Source organism: Apium graveolens, unplaced genomic scaffold, assembly GCF_009905375.1.
Source record: "Apium graveolens cultivar Ventura unplaced genomic scaffold, ASM990537v1 ctg5824, whole genome shotgun sequence".
Classification (NCBI taxonomy): Eukaryota; Viridiplantae; Streptophyta; class Magnoliopsida; order Apiales; family Apiaceae; genus Apium; species Apium graveolens.
Window position 1 is genome coordinate 104,139 of NW_027419116.1, and position 21,886 is coordinate 126,024.

General features: G+C 40.1%; 1 long non-coding RNA gene across 2 annotated transcripts; it reads left to right on the forward strand.

The window, feature by feature from the left end:
* The first annotated feature begins 1,543 nt into the window (after window positions 1-1,543).
* On the forward strand, window positions 1,544-20,481 carry LOC141702878 (uncharacterized). 2 transcript variants are annotated; one of them, XR_012567282.1, is made up of 5 exons: window positions 1,544-1,803; window positions 1,925-2,002; window positions 2,864-2,908; window positions 4,485-4,577; window positions 20,217-20,481. It is a non-coding gene; the product is annotated as an uncharacterized LOC141702878 (long non-coding RNA). The 2 variants fall into 2 exon arrangements; XR_012567281.1 differs by lacking the exon at window positions 20,217-20,481 and having other exon boundaries at window positions 4,485-4,790.
* The last annotated feature ends 1,405 nt before the right edge of the window (window positions 20,482-21,886 follow it).

Consider the following 21,886-nt stretch of genomic DNA (forward strand, 5'->3'; position numbering starts at 1 on the left):
AAAGAGATATATTCAAACAAATAAAACTATTAAAATACATTATAAACATAAAATATATTTGGACAAATTCACTTAAAAATAGATACTCTTCTCGCACAATTTGTAAGATTGTCATTAAAACACTTTCGATATCCATTTTATTCAAAAATTTATTTTCGATTGCCATCAAAGCAAGCCCATTATAATCTTGTTACGATAGAGTCGGTCGTAAATATATAAACAGTATTAAAATTTTGAGAAATTTTGAGGGCTATATTCGAGAATCATGTGTAGTGACTTATCCCACGCTTCCCGACGCTCCACTTAACTCACGAATAATTTGACACATTAACCAAACTTGTAAGTTGGGGTGCCTGGGTCAGTTTGGACGGGTTGCGAGCAAAACTTTAACTCAATTTATGTAATTTGCTTTTTCATAATTTTTAACCCAATTAAAATTCGGTTTAAATTTTATCAAATTGGTTCGGTCATATTTTCGGTCCGTGCAGTTCGATTTGGGTAGGGTATAATAAGCTATTAGACAAACTAATTTATATGTGTACTCCGTTAAGCAATAAAAGAAAACTCGTACCCAAATTTTTCATCTAATATAAAAAATTAATAAAATGGAAACTTAATTACGCCCTGTATTTTTTAATATATGACATTTGACTTTTTGACACATATATTTAGGAGGTTTGACTATATAGTTAAAATATTTTTTTCCGGAAAATTCTTTTTGTGAATAACAGTTTTGATCTCATATTTTTATTCAAAAAAATTTCTTAAAAATAATAATTTTAAGTACGCGGTCACCCTTCTAAATATAAATATGTGTGCCATTACTCAAATATTATATATTAAAAAGTTAGAGTAACATGATATTCAACAAAGTATATTACTCTTATATGCATGGGTTTTAGACTACTAACTTTTTATTTAGTTGGATAAGTCATATGAACTTGTTAAAAAAAAAGAACATGTAATATAATACTTGTAAGAACCCTGATTTTTGTAATATTTTAAAACTTCTGTGAATAGTAATTTGAGCTGATTAAGTAATACGTATGGGGATCATCATAAAATGAATAGTGGAATTTTGAGAATCCGAGATCATATTCTTGTTTATCGAGGAAAATAAGTGAATGTAAAAGCCGACGGAATTCGAAGATTCACGATTATACTACGTGTTTTCGTATCCGTAAAGAATGGCGTAGAACCGGGAATACTACGTGAAATAAATAATATATCAAGGTGTTTCTATGATCAAGGGATATATCAAGGTGTTTCTACGTGAATTGGTTTTAAGATTATAAGCGATAAAAGAAATCGCTACGAAACAAGTCGTTATACGTGAAAACTATCGGAAAGGAACAACGACTGCGTTTACGATAAATAAACGAATGAGAAATTAAATCTCATGCAAGTTGGCCATACATAACCAAGTCCTAACTAGTAGTAAGGAGTGTAACTAGATGATTAGAAGTTAACTAAAATAGTTAGTGGAATAGTGTTGAATAGTGATGGAAGACAAACAAGTACACAAACCATACTTCTCCCTTTTCTCACTTCACCACACAATCAAACCAACCCATACATTTGCCAAATTATTGTCAAATCTGCTGCATACATCCCATATATTCATTATACACTCCCACACTTTAGCCACAAAAGAAAACAACCCCTTTTCCCTCACTTAAAGCTCTCCCATTTTTCATTCCAGCAGTTCGGATTTTCTGAGCAAGGGAGAAAGAAAAATTCATAACTCAAAATGTACTTATTCAAATATCATGAAATTTTTACCATAGATTCTCTATATCATGGGTAAGCTTCGTACCAAATTGCAGCCTCAAATTATTTTTTTTCAATTTTATAAAAATATTTGAATGAGGTGCTGAAAAGTAACCCCGAAATTCTAACTTGTTTCTTGGTTTTGTTTCTTAAGGATCTAGCCCTTCTAAGTGTTTTCTAAGCAAACCAAGCCTCAATAATCCTAGAACTAACCTTTCTAGTGTCCAAGAAGGTATAACTTTCAACCCTTTAAGGTTTTATGGTTAGATTTAAGAGTTGTGTTTGTTGTAGTGTTAAGATCCCAAGGATTGTGTTTTTTGAGTTTGTATTGATTATGTTCTTGCTAAAGGCTTGAGATGTTGAGTTGTAATCCATGTATGTGGTACTAGATAGAGCATATAAGGTGTATGTGAGTGGATCTTGAGAAGTACTTGTGTTTATGATGGTTATAGGTAGTGATTGTGTTAAGATCAAGTAGTAAAAATTGAGTATGTGCATTCTTGCACTTGATCTGTTTTCTGCAGGACATTCGGCCATGAAAATGGTTAAAATTTGAAAATCACTGGCCATTACTAGATAGATATTGTTTTGTAATTTCTATATATGTGTAGATCATCATGAGGAGATTTACGGTTTAGGAGTTATGGTCGTTTTAGTGTAAAACGTTTGTGCGATTAGCCAACTACACTTAAGTCCACTTACATGGTGATTTTGAAGGACTTAAAATAATTTCGAGATTCTGGAAAAATTATGAAAAATGGATATGACAGTAGAGAAGACTGTCCAAAAAGAATTTTGAGAAAATATTAATTTTTAGATTTTATAAAAAATGTTTTGGTAAAGCGAGCGCAAGCGAGAAACGCATAAAAACCTAGTTTTGACTCGCATTTTCTCACGTTCGAGCTTAAAACTCGAAATGGACTTTCTAAAGCGAACGATCGATTTCAAAACTCGACCATGTTATAAAGTGAGAATATAAGTGTTGAGAATGTGACGATCGGAGATTCGTTATACTTGAGTAGTTGTGAAAGTTGCTTAATAAGAGCGAGACGTTAATCGCGTACTAACTTAGACCGTTGGTTCTTGTTTATAGATCGCCAACCGAACACCAGAGACCATACCACTTCGATTACTCGAGGCAAGTTTATGAAATCCTAACACAAATTATCCATGCTATATATACTGTTGTGATATTGATGCCATGATTTACAGTTCGAAAATATATGCTTGTCTGTGATATCAATACATTCCAATTATGCGATTGTTTACGAAAACGAACTTCGTTTTATACGAGTATGAGAAATTGAAACGTAATTTTAATATAATACAAGATAGTGGGAGTCGAAGATATTTTTAAATTGATTGAATCCCGGAATGAGCCGGACGCGGAAAATTTCGATTTCAATAAACAAAGTACTTTCGCGTAACTTACATATTAAGCGAACGATTGAGATTTGATTTATAACTAAAAGAGGTAATTGAATACTCACTCAAGGGATATCCTACTTGATTATTTATTTATAAGTAATACCTAAAGAGTTACTAAAATATCCGGAAAATACTTAAAGAGATATTGAAAAGTTTTTAAATCAATTCACACTATCTAAAACGTATGTAACAATTCGAAGGATAATTATAAGATATCGAATCTCGTCTTAAGTATTTAATTAAGATTTTTATCACTTCATTGAACCTTATTAAGAAACATTTTGTACTTAAGGTTTTATCAATTCATTGAACCCTTCTTAAAAATATTGTGAGACCGTAAATATATAATATTACGTACCTCTAAAAATCTTTTAAAAATAAACATAGTTCCCAAGGATACTTTCTAATTTATTCAAAATTTCTCGGAAGAGATTAATCATCTGAAACTTATCAAAACCTTAGGGAACTTAGTCTAGAAGCATGAAGGTTTTGTTTCCTCGCTCAATGAAAAACAAGTGAACAATATATGTAAAACTCTACTACGGTTAAGGGTCGAAAATGATTTTAAATTCAAAACTCCGACAACTCCCAAGGATCAATTGTAATAAAAGTGACGGATAAATTACCTTGTTTAAAGGTCAACTAAGAACGATCTATTCCTTCGATAAAAGATTTTATGTAAATGATATAATTGTTTTGGGACTGGAATATGGCCTACCCGGCACGGAGAGGTATCGGATAGTGACCAAGCGCGGAGTGGCGCAATATACAGTTATATGGTCTCTGTGACCATTGACTTTCAGACTTGCACGGAAATGGGCAACCATCGTGTAATGTCTTGATAAGCCCAAAGGCGGCTATGTTTGTATTCCTTCTACAAGTAGAGAAAATTTCGTATTCGGCTGATCACCGGTACGTGGTTTATTCCAGTATAGTCCCTTCCTCCTCTTTGGATAAATTATTGTGAAACCTATAACAGAAGGCCGATAAGGCTGAGTTTTAAATAAGGATGTTGATGTACATATATCACATCCATATGAGAATCTTGGTTCAAGCATCATATTGAGATTTTGAGATAAAATGAGTACGAGTATAAGCCGATTAAACTGATACATTTAAAGTTGAGTTTTTCATAAAATTGACAAGCATATAAACTTTTAGAAACCTTGGATATACAATGCCTAATGGTTATTTTTCCCTAAATGATTATATTGAGATAATGAATATCTATATCTTGTTGAGCATTAGTGCTCATTCTTGCTTTTATAAATATCATATCACAACAGATTACCAGCATGGCCCGAACCAGGATGACTGCCCGCAAACGGGTAGGGGACGCACGTGAGTACTGTAGACTGTTCGTCCGCCAGCCACCTCAGGTAGACGAATAGAGATAGTTTCCTTTTGAGTACTTGAACCAAGACTATTTCTGACCCGAGCCAGTCTCATGTAGAGCTGTTCTCGGCATTCACTCTTTTGAGATAATTTCCTTTGGTCTATAATAACTTAAATACTTTAACGTTAATTTAGTAATGTTTCTGAGCATATAACTTGTGTGTGTGAGTTTGGTTAAAAGGTCGAGTAATGACGTGAAAAGAGGATTAATTATTTATTAGATAATATTAAGTGATCGTAACGACCCGAATTCCCGAACTTGAATTTGGGGGTGTTACAGAAATGGTATCAGAGCCCTAGGTTATAAGTCTCAGAAACGTTAGGTGAATCAACTGAATCAATGAACTAGAACTCACATAGAGTTTGTAGTCGGGCTACGAGGGTAGCACTAACATTAAGAACCCTTAGGGGTGATTTAAGTATCCATGGATAGTAATGTTTCTGAGCATATAACCTGTGTGTGTGTGTGTGAGTTTGGTTAAAAGGTCGAGTAATGACGTGGAAAGAGGATTAATTATTTAATAGAAAATATTAAGTGATTGTAACGACCCGAATTCCCGACCTTCAATTTGGGGGTGTTACATAGTAGAAATTGATTTTGGGCATTCTTGCACTTGATCTGTTTTCTGCGGGACATTCGGCCATGAAAATGGTTAAAATTTGAAAACCACTGGCCATGACTAGATAGATCTTGTTTTGTAATTTCTATACATGTGTAGATCATGATGAGGAGATTTAAGGTGCTCTATCTAGTACCACATACATGGATTACAACTCAACATCTCAAGCCTTTAGCAAGAACATAATCAATACAAACTCAAACAAACACAATCCTTTGGATCTTAACACTACAACAAACACAACTCTTAAATCCAACCATAAAACCTTAAAGGGTTGAAAGTTATACCTTCTTGAACACTATGAAGGTTAGTGCTAGGATGATTGAGGCTTGGTTTGCTTAGAAAACACTTAGAAGGGCTAGATCCTTAAGAAATAAAACCAAGAAACAAGTTAGAATTTCGGGGTTACTTTTCAGCACCTCATTCAAACATTTTTATAAAATTGAAAAAAAATAGTTTGAGGCTGAAATTTGGTACGAAGCTTACCCATGATATAGAGAAGCTATGGTAAAAATTTCATGATATTTAAATAAGTACATTTTGAGTTATGAATTTTTCTTTCTCCCTTGCTCATAAAATCCGAAATGCTGGAATGAAAAATGGGAGAGCTTTAAGTGAGGGAAAAGGGGTTGTTTTCTTTTGTGGCTAAAGTGTGGGAGTGTATAATGAATATATGGGATGTATGCAGCAGATTTGACAATAATTTGGCAAAGGTATGGGTTGGTTTGATTGTGTGGTGAAGTGAGAAAAGGGAGAAGTATGACTTGTGTACTTGTTTGTCTCCCATCACTATTCAACACTATTCCACTAACTATTCTAGTTAACTTCTAATCATCTAGTTACAATCCTTACTACTAGTTAGGACTTGGTTATGCATGGTCAACTTGCATGGGATTTACTTTCTCATTCGTTAATTTATCGTAAACGCAATCGTCGTTCCATTCCGATAGTTTCCACGTATAACGACATGTTTCATAGCGATTTCTTTTATCGCTTATAATCCTATAACCAATTCTATTCCTTCTCTTGATCATAGAAACACCTTGATATATTATTTATTTCACGTAGTATTCCCGGTTCTACGCCATTCTTTACGGATACGAAAACACGTAGTATAATCGTAAATCTTCGAATTCCGTCGGCTTTTACATTCACTTATTTTCCTCGATAAACAATAATATGATCTCGAATTCTCAAAATTCCACTATTCATTTTATGATGATCCCCATACGTATTACTTAATCAGCTCAAGTTACTATTTACAGAAGTTTTAAAATATTACAAAAATCAGGGTTCTTACAGTTTCTCCCCTTAAAAGGATTCCGTCCCGGAATCAATCCACAAATAAATGGGGGTACTTTTCTTGCATGTGACTCTCTAATTCCCAAGTCGACTCCTCGACGTTGTGATGCCTCCATAAGACTCTGACTAGATTGACACTCTTGTTCCGGAGTACTTGCTCTTTTCGGTCAATGATTTCGACTGGCTGCTCAACATAGGACAAATCTGGTTGAAGGTCTACTTGCTCATGCTCCACTATATGTTTGGCATCCGCATTATACTTCCTCAACATTGATACATGAAAAACATTATGGACCTGTTGAAGATTTGGAGGTAAAGCTAACTCGTATGCCACGGGTCCTATCCGTCTTAGAATCTCGAAAGGTCCAATATAACGGGGGCTCAGCTTCCCCTTCTTCCCAAATCTCATCAATCCTTTCCATGGTGACACTTTCAGAAATACCTGGTCACCCACTTCATACTCTCTGTCCTTCCGTGCCAGATCGGCGTATTTACGTTGTCGGTCTTGGGCTGCTGCTATGCGTCCTCTGACTAATTGAACTATATCCCTTGTCCTTTACACCAAGTCGGGACCTAGTAACTTTCTCTCACCAACTTCATCCCAATACAAGGGCGAACGGCACCTTCGGCCATATAACGCCTCGTATGGGGGCATTTTGATACTCGCATGATAACTGTTGTTGTAAGCAAACTCTATCAAAGACATGTGTTCATCCCAAGAACCCTTAAAATCAATTACACACATTCTCAACATTACCTCCAATGTCTGGATGGTTCGCTCACTTTGTCCATCTGTTTGCGGATGGTAAGCGGTGCTCATGTTTAGTTTGGTTCCTAGGCATTCCTGAAAGCTCCTCCAAAATCTAGATTTGAATCGAGGATCTCGATCAGGTACGATAACTACTGGCACTCCATGCCTTACCACAATTTCCTTAATGTATAGCTCCGCTAATCTATCCACTGTGTAGGTTTCCTTGATTGGAAGAAAGTGCGCTGACTTGGTTAGTCGGTCTACAATTACCCATATTACATCATGGTTAGTCTTAGTTCGGGGTAATCCTACCACAAAATCCATAGCTATCTGCTCCCATTTTCATATCGGAATTTCTAAAGGTTGCAAGAGTCCGCTTGGTCGCTGGTGTTCTGCCTTTACTCTCTGACATGTCATACACTTACTGACCCACTCCGCTACATCCTTCTTCATGTTAGGCCACCAGTAGTACTCCTTCAAATCTTGGTACATTTTAGTGCTTCCCGGGTGGACCGTATATCTAGAGCTGTGTCCTTCCCGTAAAATTTCTTCCTTTAATTCTTGGACGTTAGGGACCCATATCCTGTAGGCATGCCTCTTAATTCCTTTCTCGCCTGGGTCACACTTGGCCTCCTCTCCGCTTACCAGTTCCTTGTTCTCCCTCAACATTATTTCTTGGCATTGCCTAATCTTTTCCAGTAGCTCTGGTTGCATAACCATCTCATACAAACCTTCGGTCCCTGGCTCAGCGACCTTGACCTCAATCTCTAACTTGTCAAATTCTCTGATCAAATCCTCTGACGTGGTGATCCTTTTCAATCTTTCCTTACGACTAAGGGCATCGGCCACCACATTGGCCTTCCTCGGGTGATAAAAAATTTCGCAGTCGTAGTCCTTAATCAATTCTAACCACCTTCTCTACCTCATGTTTAACTCCTTCTGGGTGAAGATATATTTAAGACTCTTGTGGTCAGTATAAATCTCACACTTTTCTCCGTATAGGTAATGTCTCCACATCTTAAGGGCAAACACTAAGGCGGTTAATTCTAAGTCATGGGTGGGGTACCTCACTTCATATTCCTTTAATTGCCTGGATGCATAGGCAATCACCTTACTGTGCTGCATCAGCACACATCCCAAACCCTTATGGGACGCATCACTATAAATCACAAAGTTTCCTTTATCGTCTGGTAGGGCCAGCACTGGGGCCGATACCAACCTTTTCTTCAATTCTTGGAAACTCTCCTCACATTTCTCTGTCCAAACAAACTTTTCTGTTTTTCGAGTAAGTCTAGTCAACGGGCCTGCTATCTTGGCAAAATCCTTTACAAACCTTCGATAATACCTGGCCAGTCCAATAAAGCTTCTTACCTCGGTGGGCGTGGTTGGTTGTTCCCAATTAGCGACAGCTTCTATCTTTGCAGGGTCTACGAGAATTCCTTCCTTACTAATCACATGACCCAAAAACTGAACTTCTTTCAACCAAAATTCACACTTTGAGAATTTGGCATACAATTTTTCTTTTCGCAAGATTTCCAATACTATCCTGAGGTGTTCTGTATGTTCCTCCTCCGATCTAGAGCAAATTAGAATATTATCGATGAAGACTATCACACATTCGTCCAGATACTTCTTAAAGACTATGTTCATCAGATCCATGAAAGTCGCAGGCGCGTTAGTCAAACCAAATGACATAACTAGGAACTCATAATGTCCGTACCTAGTGCGAAATGCAGTCTTAGGTATATCTTCTGGTTTGATCTTAAGTTGATGATAACCTGTCCTAAGGTCAATCTAGGAAAAACACGTTGCATCCTTTAGTTGGTCAAAGAGGCCATCTATTCTTGGCAATGGGTACTTGTTCTTAATGGTCAGCTTGTTCAGCTCTCGATAATCGATGCACAGTCTCATACTGCCGTCCTTCTTCTTCACAAATAATACGGGTGCACCCCACGGGGACACGCTTGGTCTAATCATTCCTTCATACAATAGATCTTGCAGTTGATCAGCCAACTCTTTCATCTCGACGGGGGCCAAACGATACGGGGCCTTTGATACTGGTGCCATGCCGGGAGCTAAATCAATGGCAAATTCTATCTCCCGATCCGGAGGTAGTCCGGGAAGATCCTTGGGAAATACATCCTCAAACTCGTTAACTACAGGTATGGTGTGGATCTCAGGGCTTTCTCGTTTGGTATCCACCACGTGAGCCAAGTAGGCCTCACATCCTTGCCTTAAAAGTCTCTTGGTCTGCACCATAGTTAGGAATTTCTTGATTTGTCGTTGCCCCTTAATTATTATACTCTTACCACTAGGTGTTTTCAATTTTACTTTCTTCCCCTCACAATCAATATGGGCATGGTTTCTAGATAGCCAATCCATTCCTAATATCACATCAAACTCCCCTAGTCGAAAGGGAATTAAATCTACTGGGTATCTTACTCCACCTAATTCTAGGTTGCAGTTGGCATAAACTTGATTTACAGGGATAATCTCTTGATTAGCTATTTCCACTTTCAAATATTCTTTCAAAGGTTCTACTTTTAAGTTCAATTTTTCAGCAAATTCCTTAGATACGAAAGACTTAGTAGCTCCAGAATCAAATAGCACATTGGCGGAATTGGAGTTTAGGAGGAGCGTACCTGCTATAACATTGGTATTTCTCACGGCATCTTTTATAGTCATATTAAAGGTCCTGGCAGTCGGCACTCTGTTTGATGCAGCTACACTACCCCTTGAGCTAGCTTGGGCCGCCGCAGGGCAGTCCTTCCTCATGTGTCTTGTCTTTCCGCACTGGAAACACTTAGCCACTTCCTGGTTACAAGCTGTGGCATAGTGCCCCACCTTACCACATTTAAAGCATGTCACCGGTTTCTGCATACATTGCCCAGAATGCTTCTTACCACAGCTCTTGCATTCTGGCAGAGGAGGTCGTGGTTGGCTATGATAAGACATTCCTGTCTGGTTCCCGCTCCGGGCCACACTCACGCTCCCTGATCCCCCGAATCTTGTACTGCGGTTGGGTTGGGAGGCCGTCCCCCTGACAGACTTACTAGGGAAGCTCCCCCCTCCCACACTCCTGTTTTGACCATCAAACTTTCGCTTCTTAGTTTACTTCATTTTCTGGCTCATTTCACTCCCTGCTTCAGCTATTGTGGCCTTCTGCACTAGGGTGGCATAGTCAGTTATCTCCAGAATTGCCAGCTTGTTCTGAATCCACTGCTTCAATCCCTGTTGAAATCTCTCAGCCTTTTATTCTTCGGTGCCCACCAGCTGTGGCACAAACCTCAACAATTCGGTGAACTTAGCTTCATATTCCGCTACGCTCATATTTTCTTGTTTCAACTCTAGGAACTTTCGCTGCATCTGAACCTCCATATACTTCGGGACATACTTCTTTAAAAATAATTCAGTGAATCTTTCCCAAGTAACAATCCCTTGGGGCTCCATATTTTTCTTGGCTTCCCACCAATAGTTAGCCTTACCCTTTAGGAGATAAGTGGCAAAATTAGTCTTGTGGGCTTCCTCAGTGCCAATTCGCTCAAAGGTCTTTTCTACCTCTTTTAGCCAAGCCCTGGCCTGAACTGGGTCAGTAACGCCGTGAAACTATGGGGGCTTGACCGACTTGAAAGATTTAAATGCATTAGCCCTGCTGGGGTTGCTGGGGTGGTCGTTGCTGTTGCAGGTTTTACCTCAGAAGTTCTACAAACTGCTCCATAGGGTTCACTAGCATTTCCATCCCCTGAGTATCTTCAGCCTCTGACTCTTCATAGTCCTCATCATCATACTCATTTTGTTCTTCATTAATTCTTAATGGTGGGGTCTGTGCTCGATCCCCTTGTTCATTATTACTGCCCTGGCCGCCAGATGCAGTCGGGCGAGTTCTTGTTACTATTCTCCTTGGCGGCATTTTCCTGTTACATAAAATTATTTAGGTTGTTTTCATTTGCCAATTCTCATGCTTCCTGATTTGTAATGACAGTATGTAATTATGCAGGTATGAAAGAAGATTAAACCACAATCTAGAAATTGCAACTAATCAACACGATAATTATACATAATTTGGCCATACGCCAGGTCTGGGTACAACATACTGAATAATAAAAGTATAATCTGCCTTAATACAATAATCCTTAGCTGGTGGCACTATCAAAGACAACAACCCAAAACAACTATCATAAAACAATTAAGTACCACCGCTGAGGAACAACAACTAACTACTAACAGTGTCCACTAGCCACGAGCAACATCACGAATCCGCCTCAGAGCGCGGACCACAACCCTGATAACCTCGCGCCTACTCACCAAGTCACGTTGTGGGGATAAGTGGTGAATCCTACCGATGGTCCTCTGCTCTATGCGGCGAATGGTCCTGCGCACGCGTCGGGCGCTGGGGTATCCTCGCCTGCCTCGGGCCTCTATCCTCATGTACCGCTCGATGGAAAGTTGGTCCCTCAGCTCAGCAATACGGGCCTCAGTCGCTGTCAGATCAGTAGCATAGCGACCTACCACCCAGTCGTGAACTGCTAGGGATATGACTGGTAGGGGTGGTGGAAGTGGGGAATCTGCAGGAGTCGTTGCCACACCGTCCAGAATAGGGTCCATGCCGTCGTCGGTCTCGGTCCGCGCGGGACTAACTGGTACAGGGGACGGGGTGGGTGTCCTCATTGGGGTGGCTGCCCCTAGCTCCGCCTCTAACTCCTCAGTCAATGCAGTGACTCTGGCTTGCAGAGCTATCATCCTATCCATCAAATCTGCTACTCCCATCTCGCTCTCGAGCTCAGCGACTCGAGCCTGGGCTGCTGAGATCCGATCTAACAAACGCTCTATCGAACTCTGATGCACATCCACCCTCATCATCTCTGGAGACAGAACCTCTGTGCTGCCGTATGGAATATCCTCAGGAGGGGCTATCTCAGTGTCTGGCTAAGTCGGGTCCTCCTCCGGGTCCTCCTCAGGGTCAGTCTCCGGGTACTCGAATACCTCTAAGCCCACAGTGGGGGTAGGGTCTGCTACCTTGATCTCAACTAAAAGGGCCTCATCATGCTCTCTCTCGTATGCCTCTACAGCCTCAGGGTCTAACACATCGGGTACCTACAAGTCATTTAACACACGCATTACTATCCTTGGATACTTAAATCACCCCTAAGGGTTCTTAATGTCAGTGCTACCCTCGTAGCCCGACCACGAACTCTATGTGAGTTCCAGTTCATTGATTCAGTTGATTCACCTAACGTTTCTGAGACGTATAACCTAGGCCCGTAGAGGCGTACGAGAGAGAGCATGATGAGGCCCTTTTAGCTGAGATCGAGGTAGCAGACCCTACCCCCACTATGGGCTTAGAGGTATTCGAGTACCCGGAGACTGACCCTGAGGAGGACCTGGAGGAGGACCCCACTGAGCCAAACACTGAGCTAGCCCCTCCTGAGGATATTCCATATGGCAGCACAGAGCTTCCGTCTCCAGAGATGATGAGGGTGGATGTGCATTAGAGGTCGATAAAGCGTTTGTTAGATCGGATCTCAGCAGCCCAGGCTCGAATTGCTGAGCTCGAGTGCGAGACGGGAGTAGCAGATTTGATGGATAAGATGATAGCTCTGCAGGCCAGAGTCACTGCACTGACTGAGGAGTTAGAGGCGGAGCTAGGGGCAGCCACCCCAGTGAGGACACCCACCCCGTCCCCTGTACCAGTTAGTCCCGCGCGGACTGAGACCGACGAAGGCATGAACCCTATTCTGGACGGTATGGCAGCGACTCCTGCAGATTCCCCACTTCCACCACCCCTACCAGTCATATCCCTAGCAGTTCACGACTGGGTGGTAGGTCGCTATGCTACTGATCTGACAGCGGCTGAGGCCCGTATTGCCGAGCTGAGGGACCAGCTTTCCATCGAGCGGTACATGAGGATAGAGGCCCGAGGCAGGCGAGGATACCCCAGCGCTCGACGCATGCGTAGGACCATTCGCCGCATAGAGCAGATGACCATCGGTAGGATTCACCGCTTATCCCCACAGCGTGACTTAGTGAGTAGGCGCGAGGTTATCAGGGTTGTGGTCCGCGCTCTGAGGCGGATTCGTGATGTTGCTCGTGGCTAGTGGACACTGTTAGTAGTTGGTTGTCGTTCCTCAGCGGTGGTACTTAGTTATTTTGTGATAGTTGTTTTGGGTTGTTGTCTTTGATAGTGCCGCCAGCTAAGGATTATTGTATTAAGGCATATTGTACTTTTATTATTCAGTATGTTATACCCAGACCTGGCGTATGGCCAAATTATGTATAATTATCGTGTTGATTAGTTGCGATTTCTAGATTGTGGTTTAATCTTCTTTCATACCTGCATAATTACATACTGTCATAACAAATCAGGAAGCATGAGAATTGGAAAATGAAAACAACCTAAATAAGTTTATGTAACAGGAAAATGCCGCCAAGGAGAATAGTAACAAGAACTCGCCCGACTGCATCTGGCGGCCAGGGCAGTAATAATGAACAAGGGCATCGAGCACAGACCCCACCATTAAGAATTAACGTAGAACGAAATGAGTATGATGATGAGGACTATGAAGAGTTAGAGGCTGAAAATACTCAGGGGATGGAAATGCCAGTGAACCCTATGGAGCAGTTTGTAGAACTTCTGAGGCAAAACCTGCAACAGCAACGACCACCCCAGCAACCCCAGCAGGGCTAATGCATTTAAATCTTTCAAGTCGGTCAAGCCCCCAGAGTTTCACGGTGTTACTGACCCAGTTCAGGCCAGGGCTTGGCTAAAAGAGGTAGAAAAGACCTTTGAGCGAATTGGCACTGAGGAAGTCCACAAGACTAATTTTGCCACTTATTTCTTAAAGGGTGAGGCTAACTATTGGTGGGAAGCCAAGAAAAATATGGAGCCCCAAGGGATTGTTACTTGGGAAAGATTCACTGAGTTGTTTTTAAAGAAGTATGTCCCGAAGTATATGGAGGTTCAGATGCAGCGAAAGTTCCTAGAGCTGAAACAAGAAAATATGAGCGTAGCGGAATATGAAGCTAAGTTCACCAAATTGTCGAGGTTTGTGCCACAGCTGGTGGGCACCGAAGAACAAAAGGCTGAGAGATTTCAACATGGATTGAAGCAGTGGATTCAGAACAAGCTGGCAATTCTGGAGATAACTGACTATGTCACCCTAGTGCAGAAGGCGACAATAGCTGAAGCAGGGTGTGAAATGAGCCAGCAAATGAAACAAACTAAGAAGCGAAAGTTTGATGGTCAAAGCTGGAGTGTGGGAGGGGGGAGCTTCCCTAGTAAGTTTGTCAGGGGGACGGCCTCCCAACCCAACCGCAGTACAAGATTCGGGGGATCAGGGAGCGTGAGTGTGGCCCAGAGCAGGAACCAGACGGGAATGTCTTATCATAGCCAACCACGACCTCCTCTGCTAGAATGCAAGAGTTGTGGTAAGAAGCATTCTGGGCAATGTATGCAGAAACCGGTGACATGCTTTAAATGTGGTAAGTTGGGGCACTATGCCACAGCTTGTAACCAGGAAGCGGCTAAGTGTTTCCAGTACGGAAAGACAAGACACATGAGGAAGGACTGCCCTGGGGCGGCCCCAGCTAGCTCAAAGGGTAGTGTAGCTGCATCAAACAGAGTGCCGACTGCCAGGACCTTTAATATGATTGTGAAAGATGTGGTGAGAAACACCAATGTTATAGCAGGTACGCTCCTCCTAAACTCCAATTCCGCCAATGTGCTATTTGATTCTGGAGCTACTAAGTCTTTCGTATCTAAGGAATTTCTGAAAAATTGAACTTAAAAGTGGAACCATTGAAAGAATATTTGCAAGTGGAAATAGCTAATCAAGAGATTATTCATGTAAATCAAGTTTATGCCAACTGCAACCTAGAATTAGGTGGAGTAAGATACCCAGTAGATTTAATTCCCTTTCGACTAGAGGAGTTTGATGTGATATTAGGAATGGATTGGCTATCTAGAAACCGTGCCCAGATTGATTGTGAGGGGAAGAAAGTAAAATTGAAAATACCTAGTGGTAAGAGTATAATAATTAAAGGGCAACGACAAACCAAGAAATTTCAAACTATGGTGCAGACCAAGAGACTTTTAAGGCAAGGATGTGAGGCCTACTTGGCTCACGTGGTGGATACCAAATGAGAAACCCTGAGATCCACACCATACCTGTAGTTAACGAGTTTGAGGATATATTTCCCAAAGATCTTCCCGGACTACCTCCGGATCGGGAGATAAAATTTGCCATTGATTTAGCTCCTGGCACGGCACCAGTATCAAAGGCCCCGTATCGTTTGGCCCCCGTCGAGATGAAAGAGTTGGCTGATCAACTGCAAGATCTATTGGATAAAGGAATGATTAGACCAAGCGTGTCCCCGTGGGGTGCACCCGTATTATTTGTGAAGAAGAAGGACGGCAGCATGAGACTGTGCATCGATTATCGAGAGCTGAACAAGCTGACCATTAAGAACAAGTACCCATTGTCAAGAATAGATGACCTCTTTGACCAACTAAATGGTGCAACGTGTTTTTCCAAGATTGACCTTAGGACAGGTTATCATCAACTTAAGATCAAACCGGAAGATATACCTAAGACTGCATTTCACACTAGGTACGGACATTATGAGTTCGTAGTTATGTCATTTGGTTTGACTAACGCGCCCGCGGCTTTCATGGATCTGATGAACAGAGTCTTTAAGAAGTATCTGGACGAATGCGTGATAGTCTTCATCGATGATATTCTAATTTACTCTAGATCGAAGGAGGAACATGCAGAACACCTCATGATAGTATTGGAAATCTTACGGAAAGAAAAATTGTATGCCAAATTCTCAAAGTTTGAATTTTGGTTGAAAGAAGTTCAATTTTTGGGTCATGTGATTAGTAAGGAAGGAATTCTCGTAGACCCTGCAAAGATAGAAGCTGTCGCTAATTGGGAACAACCAACTACACCCACCGAGGTAAGAAGCTTTATTGGACTGGTCGGGTATTATCGAAGGTTTGTAAATGATTTCGCCAAGATAGCAGGCCCGTTGACTAGACTTACTCGAAAAACAGAAAAGTTTATTTGGACAGAGAAATGTGAGGAGAGTTTCCAAGAATTGAAGAAAAGGTTGGTATCGGCCCCAGTGCCGGCCCTACCAGACGATAAAGGGAACTTTGTGATTTATAGTGATGCGTCCCATAAGGGTTTGGGATGTGTGCTGATGCAGCACGGTAAGGTGATTGCATATGCATCCAAGCAATTAAAGGAATATGAAGTGAGGTACCCCACCCATGGCTTAGAATTAGCCGCCATAGTGTTTGCCCTTAAGATGTGGAGACATTACCTATACGGAGAAAAGTGTGAGATTTATACTGACCACAAGGGTCTTAAATATATCTTCACCCAGAAGGAGCTAAATATGAGGCAGAGAAGGTGGTTAGAATTGATTAAGGACTACGACTGTGAAATTCTTTATCACCCGGGGAAGGCCAATGTGGTGGTCGATGCCCTTAGTCGTAAGGAAATATTGAAAAGGATCACCACGTCAAAGGATTTGATCAGAGAATTTGACAAGTTAGAGATTGAGGTCAAGGTCGCTGAGCCAGGGACCGAAGGTTTGTATGAGATGGTTATGCAACCGGAGCTACTGGAAAAGATTAGGCGATGCTAAGAAATAGTGTTGAGGGAGAACAAGGAACTGGTAAGCGGAAAGGAGGCCAAGTGTGACCCAGGCGAGAAAGAAATTAAGAGGCATGCCTACAGGATATGGGTCCCTAACGTCCAAGAATTAAAGGATGAAATTTTACGGGAAGGACATAACACTAGATATACGGTCCACCCAGGATGCACTGAAATGTACAAAGATTTGAAGGAGTACTACTGGTGGCCTAACATGAAGAAGGATGTAGCGGAGTGGGTCAGTAAGTGTATGACATGTCAGAGAGTAAAGGCAGAACACCAGCGACCAAGCGGACTCTTGTAACCCTTAGAAATTCCGATGTGAAAATGAGAGCAGATAGCTATGGATTTTGTGGTAGGATTACCCCGAACTAAGACTAACCATGATGCAATATGGGTAGTTGTAGACCGACTAACCAAGTCAGCGCACTTTCTTCCAATCAAGGAAACCTACACAGTTGATAGATTAGCGGAGCTATACATTAAGGAAATTGTGGTAAGGCATGGAGTGCCAGTAGGTATCGTATCTGACCGAGATCCTCGATTCAACTCCAGATTTTGGATGAGCTTTCAGGAATGCCTAGGAACCAAACTAAACATGATCACCGCTTACCATCCGCAAACAGATGGACAAAGTGAGTGATCCATTCAAATATTGGAGGACATGTTGAGAATGTGTATAATTGATTTTAAGGGTTCTTGGGATGAACACCTGTCTTTGATAGAGTTTGCTTACAACAACAGTTATCATGCGAGTATCGGAATGCCCCCATACGAGGCGTTGTATGGCCGAAGGTGCCGTTCGCCCTTGTATTGGGATGAAGTTGGTGAGAGAAAGTTACTAGGTCCCGACTTGGTGCAAAGGACAAGGGACATAGTTCAATTAGTCAGAGGACGCATAGCAGCAGCCCAAGACCGACAACGTAAATACGCCGATCTGGCACGGAAGGACAGAGAGTATGAAGTGGGTGACCAGATATTTCTGAAAGTGTCACCATGGAAAGGATTGATGAGATTTGGGAAGAAGGGGAAGCTGAGCCCCCGTTATATTGGACCTTTCGAGATTCTAAGACGGATAGGACCCGTGGCATACGAGTTAGCTTTACCTCCAAATCTTCAGCAGGTCCATAATATTTTTCATGTATCAATGTTGAGAAAGTATAATGCGGATGCCAAATATATAGTGGAGCATGAGCAAGTAGACCTTCAACCAGATATGTCCTATGTTGAGCAGCCAGTCGAAATCATTGACCGAAAAGAGCAAGTACTCCGGAACAAGAGTGTCAATCTAGTCAGAGTCATATGGAGGCATCACAACGTCGAGGAGTCGACTTGGGAATTAGAGAGTCACATGCAAGAAAAGTACCCCCATCTATTTGTGGATTGATTCCGGGACGGAATCCTTTTAAGGGGGGGAGACTGTAAGAACCCTGATTTTTGTAATATTTTAAAACTTCGGTGAATAGTAACTTGAGCTGATTAAGTAATACGTATGGGGATCATCATGAAATGAATAGTGGAATTTTGAGAATCCGAGATCATATTCTTGTTTATCGAGGAAAATAAATGAATGTAAAATCCGACGGAATTCGAAAATTCACGATTATACTACGTGTTTTCGTATCTGTAAAGAATGGAGTAGAACCGGGAATACTACGTGAAATAAATAATATATCAAGGTGTTTCCATGATCAAGAGAAGGAATGGAATTGGTTATAGGATTATAAGCGATAAAAGAAATCGCTACGAAACAAGTCGTTATACGTGGAAACTATCGGAAGGGAACGACGATTGCGTTTACGATAAATAAACGAATGAGAAATTAAATCCCATGCAAGTTGGCCATGCATAACCAAGTCCTAACTAGTAGTAAGGAGTGTAACTAGATTATTATAAGTTAACTAGAATAGTTAGTGGAATAGTGTTGAATAGTGATGGGAGACAAACAAGTACACAAGCCATACTTCTCCCTTTTCTCACTTCACCACATAATCAAACCAACCCATAACTTTGCCAAATTATTGTCAAATCTGCTGCATACATCCCATATATTCATTATACACTCCCACACTTTAGCCATAAAAGAAAACAACCCCGTTTCCCTCACTTAAAACTCTCCCATTTTTCATTCCAGCAGTTCGGATTTTCTGAGCAAGGGAGAAAGAAAAATTCATAACTCAAAATGTACTCATTCAAATATCATGAAATTTTTACCATAGCTTCTCTATATCATGGGTAATCTTTATACCAAATTTTAGCCTCAAATTATTGTTTTTAAATGTTATAAAAATGTTTGAATGAGGTGCTGAAAAGTAACTCCGAAATTCTAACTTATTTCTTGGTTTTGTTTCTTAAGGATCTAGCCCTTCTAAGTGTTTTCTAAGCAAACCAAGCCTCAATCATCCTAGCACTAACCTTCCTAGTGTCCAAGAAGGTATAAATTTCAACCCTTTAAGGTTTTATGGTTGGATTTAAGAGTTGTGTTTGTTGTAGTGTTAAGATCCAAAGGATTGTGTTTTTTGAGTTTGTATTGATTATGGTCTTGCTAAAGGCTTGAGATGTTGAGTTGTAATCCATGTATGTGGTAGTAGATAGATCATATAAGGTGTATGTAGATCTTGAGAAGTACTTGTGTTTATTATGGTTATAGGTAGTGATTGTGTTAAGATCAAGTAGTAGAAATTTAGTTTGGGCATTCTTGCACTTGATCTATTTTCTGCAGGACATTCGGCCATGAAAATGGTTAAAATTTGAAAACCACTAGACATGAATAGATAGATTTTGTTTTTTAATTTCTATACATGTGTAGATCATCATGAGGGGATTTACGGTTTAGGAGTTATGTCATTTTAGTGTAAAACGTTTCTGCGATTAGCCAACTACACTTAAGTCCACTTGCATGGTGATTTTGAAGGACTTAAAATAATTTCGAGATTCTGGAAAAATTATGAAAAATGGATATGACAGTAGAGAAGACTGTCCAAAAAGAATTTTGAGAAAATATTAATTTTTCGATTTTATAATAAAATGTTTTGGTAAAGCGAGCGCAAGCGAGAAACGCATAAAAACCTAGTTTTGACGCGCGTTTTCTCACGTTCGAGCTTAAAACTCGAAATAGACTTTCTAAAGCGAACGGTCGATTTCAAAACTCGACCATGTTATAAAGTGAGAATATAAGTGTTGAGAATGTGACGATCGAATATTCGTTATACTTGAGTAGTTGCGAAAGTTGCTTAATAAGAGCGAGACGTTAATCGCGTACTAACTTAGACCGTTGGTTCTTGTTTATAGATCGCCAACCGAACACCAGAGACCATACCAGTTCGATTACTCAAGGCAAGTTTACGAAACCCTAACACAAATTATCCATGCTATATATACTGTTATGATATTGATGCCATGATTTACAGTTCGAAAATATATGCTTGTTTGTGATATCAATACATTCCAATTATGCGACTGTTTACGAAAACGAACTTCGTTTTATACGAGTATGAGAAATTGAAACGTAATTTTAATATAATATAAGATAGTGGGAGTCGGAGATATTTTTAAATTGATTTAATCCTGGAACGAGCCGGACGCGGAAAATTACGATTTCAATAAACAAAGTACTTTCGCGTAACTTACATATTAAGCGAACGATTGAGATTTGATTTATAACTAAAAGAGGTAATCGAATACTCACTCAAGGGATATCCTACTTGATTATTTATTTATAAGTAATACCTAAAGAGTTACTAAAATATCCGGAAAATACTTAAAGAGATATTGAAAAGTTTTTAAATCAATTTACACTATCTAAAATGTATGTACCCATTCGAAGGATAATTATAAGATGTCGAATCCCGTCTTAAGTATTTAATTAAGATTTTTATCACTTCATTGAACCTTATTAAGAAACATTTTGTACTTAAGGTTTTATCAATTCATTGAACCCTTCTTAAAAATATTGTGAGACCGTAAATATTTAATATTACGTACCTCTAAAAATCATTTAAAAATAAACATAGTTCCCAAGGATACTTTCTAAATTATTCAAAATTTCTCGAAAGAGATCAATCATCTGAAACTTATCAAAACCTTAGGGAACTTAATCTAGAAGCATGAAGGTTTTGTTTCCTCGCTCAATGAAAAACAAGTGAACAATATATGTAAAACTCTACTACGGTTAAGGGTCGAAAACAATTTTAAATTCAAAACTCCGACAACTCCCGAGGATCAATTGTAATAAAAGTGACGGATAAAGAACCTTGTTTAAAGGTCAACTAAGAACGATCTATTCCTTCGATATAGGATTTTATGTAAATGATATAATTGTTTTGGGACTGGAATGTGGCCTACCCGGCACGGAGAGGTATCGGGTAGTGACCAAGCGCGGAGTGGCGCAGTATACAGTTATATGGTCTCTGTGACCATTGACTTTCAGACTTGCACGGAAATGGGCAACCATCGTGTAATGTCTTGATAAGCGCAAAGGCGACTAAGTTTGTATTCCTTCTACTATTAGAGAAAATTTCGTATTCGGCTGATCACCAATACGTGGTTTATTCCAGTATAGTCCCTTCCTCCACTTTGGATAAATTGTTGTGAAACCTACAACAGAAGGCCGGTAAGGCTGAGTTTTAAATAAGGATGTTGATGTACATATATCACATCCATATGAGAATCTTGGTTCAAGCATCATATTGAGATTTTAAGATAAAATGAGTATGAGTATAAGCCGATTAAACTGATACATTTAAAGTTGAGTTTTTCATAAAATTGACAAGCATATAAACTTTTAGAAACCTTGGATATACAATGCCTAATGGTTGTTTTTTCCTAAATGATTATATTGAGATAATGGATATCTATATCTTGCTGAGCATTAGTGCTCACTCTTGCTTTTATAAATATCATATCACAACAGATTACCAACATGGCCCGAACCAGGATGACTGCCCGCAAACGGGTAGGGA